Source organism: Arachis stenosperma, chromosome 9 (assembly GCF_014773155.1).
Source record: "Arachis stenosperma cultivar V10309 chromosome 9, arast.V10309.gnm1.PFL2, whole genome shotgun sequence".
In the NCBI taxonomy this organism is placed as follows: domain Eukaryota; kingdom Viridiplantae; phylum Streptophyta; class Magnoliopsida; order Fabales; family Fabaceae; genus Arachis; species Arachis stenosperma.
The window spans coordinates 36,048,384-36,052,350 of NC_080385.1; the positions used below are offsets into that span (position 1 = coordinate 36,048,384).

The 3,967-nt window shown below is 42.2% G+C and overlaps 1 non-coding gene across 1 annotated transcript; it reads left to right on the forward strand.

Moving 5' to 3' along the window:
- Window positions 1-3,641: 3,641 nt before the first annotated feature.
- Window positions 3,642-3,749, forward strand: LOC130952784 (small nucleolar RNA R71). Its single transcript, XR_009074960.1, has one exon. It is a non-coding gene; the product is annotated as a small nucleolar RNA R71 (small nucleolar RNA).
- Window positions 3,750-3,967: the final 218 nt, after the last annotated feature.

Consider the following 3,967-nt stretch of genomic DNA (forward strand, 5'->3'; position numbering starts at 1 on the left):
GAACGCCTAAGCTCCTCTATGTCTCTTCCTTGCCTTTGTTGCTCCTCCCTCATAGCTCTTTGATCTTCTCTAATCTCATGGAGAATAATAGAATGCTCTTGGTGCTCCACCCTTAGTTGGTCCATATTGTAACTCAAGCCTTCCAAAGAGGTGTTGAGTTGCTCCCAATAGTTGTGTGGAGGATAATACATCCCTTGAGGCATCTCAGGAATTTCATGAGGAATTTTCTCATGCTCTTGTTGAGGTCCATGAGTGAGCTCTCTTGTTTGCTCCATCCTTTTCTTAGTGATGGGCTTGTCCTCTTCAATGAGGATGTCTCCTTCTATGTCAATCCCAGCCAAATTGCATAGGTGACAAATGAGATGAGGGAAGGCTAACCTTGTCAAGGTGGATGACTTGTCAGCCACCTTGTAGAGTTCTAGAGGTATGATCTCATGAACTTCCACTTTCTCTCCAATCATGATACTATGGATCATGATGGCCCGATCCACAGTCACTTCAGATCGGTTGCTAGTAGGAATGATGGAGCGTTGGATGAACTCCAACCATCCTCTAGTCATAGGCTTAAGGTCCGGTCTTCTCAATTAAACCGGATTGCCTCTTGAGTCTCTTTTCCATTGAGCTCCTTCTACACATATGTCCATGAGGACTTGGTCCAACCTTTGATCAAAGTTGACCCTTTTAGTGTAAGGGCGTGTGTTTTCTTGCATCATTGGCAAGTGGAATGCCAACCTTACATTTTCTAGACTGAAATCTAAGTATTTCCCCCGAACCATTGTAAGCCAATTCTTTGGGTTCGGGTTCATACTTTGATCATGGTTCCTAGTGATCCATGCATTAGCATAGAACTCTTGAACCATTAAGATTCTGACTTATTGAATGGGGTTGGTGAGAACTTTCCAACCTCTTTTTCGGATCTCATGTCGGATCTCCGGATACTCATTCTTCTTGAGCATGAAAGGAACCTCAGGGATCACTTTTTTCTTGGCCATGACTTCATAGAAGTGGTCTTGATGGACCTTTGAGATGAATCTCTCCATCTTCCATGACTCGGAGGTGGAAGCTTTTGCCTTCCCTTTCCTCTTTCTAAAGGTTTCTCCGGCCTTAGGTGCCATAAATGGTTATGGAAAAACAAAAAAAGGCAATGCTTTTACCACACCAAACTTAAAAGGTTTGCTCATCCTCGAGCAAAAAAAGAAAGAAAGAAGGGGAAGAAGAAGAAAATAGAGGAGATGGAGGGTGGTATGTGGTTCGGCCAAGGGGTAGAAGTATTGGTGGTAATGTGTAAAAATGAAGGCGTAAAGAGGGGTATTTATAGGGAAAGAGAGGGAGAATGGCCGAATAGAATTGGGTGGGTTTGGGAGGGAAAAGTGTTTGAATTTAAAAGTGAGGTAGGTGGGGTTTTTAGAGAAGAGATATGGAGGTAATTGGTGAAGAGAATATAGGGAAGAGGATAGGATGTGATTGGTGAGTGGTGTTTTGGGTGGAGTGTTATAGAGATGTGTGAGGGGGAGAGAGAGAGGTGGTGTAGGTGGGGATCCTGTGGGATCCACAGATCCTGAGGGGTTAAGGATTTCTCATCCCTGCTCCTTTTAGGCGTGCAAAACTTCCTTATTGTGAAATCCTGGCATTTAACGCCAGACTGCTGCTTCTTTTTGGCGTTAAACACCAGCTTTTATTCCTCTCCTGGCGTTAAACGCCAAGCTGCAACCTGTTTCTGGCATTTAATGCCAGTTTGTTGCTTCTTTCTGGTGTTTAACGCCCAGAATGGTGCCAGACTGGGCGTTAAATGCCCATTCTGCTACCCTTAAATGCCAGTAAGTTTCTCCTCCAGGGTGTGCTATTTTTTATGCTATTTTTTATTTTTCTTTAATTTTTTTGCAGTTGTTTTTCTGACTCCATATGATCATCAACCTAAAAAAAGAAAATAACATAGATAAATAAAATTGGGTTGCCTCCCAATAAGCGCTTCTTTAATGTTAATAGCTTGACAGTGAGCTCTCATGGAGCTTCACAGATGTTCAGAGCATTGTTGAGGCCTCCCAACACCAAACTTAGAGTTTGACTGTGGGGGCTTTGTTTGACTCTGCATTGAGAGAAGCTTTCCTTGCTTCCTCTCCATGGTTACAGAGGGAGATTCTTGAGTTTTAAACACAAGGTAGTCCTCATTCAATTGAAGGATCAATTCTCTTCTGTCCACATCAATCACAGCTTTTGCTGTGGCTAGGAAGGGTCTTTCAAGGATGATGGATTCATCCTCATCCTTCCCAGTGTCCAGGATTATGAAATCAACAGGGATGTAAAGGTCTTTGACCTTTACTAGCACGTCCTCTACCTGTCTATAAGCCTTTTTCATGGATTTGTCTACCATCTCTAATGAGAATTTGGCAACTTGTACCTCAAAAATTCCCAATTTCTCTATTACAGAGAGTGGCATTAAGTTTATGCCTGATCCCAGGTCACACAGAGCATTCTTAAAGGTCATAGTGCCTATGGTACAGGAAATTAAGAATTTACCAGGATCCTGTTTCTTTTGAGGTAATGTCTGCCTAACCAAGTCATTCAGTTCATTGGTGAGCAAGGGGGATTCCTCCACCCAAGTCTCATTACCAAATAACTTGGCATTCAGCTTCATGATTGCTCCAAGGTACTTAGCAACTTACTCTTCAGTAATATTTTCATCCTTTTCAGAGGAGGAATAGTCATCAAAGCTCATGAATGGCAGAAGTAGGTTCAATGGAATCTCTATGGTCTCTAGATGAGCCTCAGATTCCTTAGGTTCCTCAAATGGGAACTCCTTTTTGTCCAGAGGACGTCCCATGAGGTCTTCCTCACTGGGATTCACGTCCTCTTTCCTCCTCTCTAGGTTCGGCCACACCAAGTAAGGTTATGACCTTGCACTCTCTTTTTGGATTCTCTTTTGTATTGCTTGGGAGAGTACTAGGAGGAGTTTTAGTGACTCTTTTACTCAGCTGGCCTACTTGTGCCTCCAAATTTCTAATGGAGGACCTTGTTTCATTCATGAAACTTAGAGTGGCCTTAGATAGATCAGAGACTATGTTTGCTAAGCTAGAAGGCCTCTGCTCAGAATTCTCTGTCTGTTGCTGAGAGGATGATGGAAAAGACTTGCCATTGCTAAACCTGTTTCTTCCACCATTATTGTTAAAGCCTTGTTGAGGCTTTTGTTGATCCTTCCATGAGAAATTTGGATGATTTCTCTATGAGGGATTATAGGTGTTTCCATAGGCTTCACCCATGTAATTCACCTCTGCCATTGCAGGGTTCTCAGGATCATAAGCTTCTTCTTCAAAAGATGTTTCTTTTGTACTGTTGGATGTATTTTGCAATCCATTCAGACTCTGAGAAATTAAATTGACTTATTGAGTCAACATTTTGTTCTGATCCAATATGGCATTCAGAGCATTAATTTCAAGAACTTTCTTCCTCTGAGGCGTCCCATTACTCACAAGATTCCTTTCAGAGGTGTACATGAACTAGTTATTTGCAACCATGTCAATGAGTTCCTGAGCTTCTGCAGGCGTTCTCTTCAGGTGAATAGATCCACCTGCAGAATGGTCCAATGACATCTTAGACAATTTAGACAGACTATCATAGAATATATCCAGGATGGTCAATTCTGAAAGCATGTCAGAAGGACACTTTTTGGTCAGTTGCTTGTATCTTTCCCAAGCTTCATAGAGGGATTCACCTTCTTTCTGCCTGAAGGTTTGAACATCCATTCTAAGCTTGCTCAGCTTCTGAGGAGGAAAGAACTTGGCTAAGAAAGCTTTGACCAGCTTATCCCAATAGTTCAGGCTATCTCTAGGTTGAGAGTCCAACCATGTTCTAGCTATGTCTCTTATAGAAAAAGGGAAAAGCATAAGCTTATAGACCTTGGGATTAACTCCATTGGTCTTAACAGTATCACAGATCTGCAAGAATTCAGTTAAGAACTGAAAAAGGTCTT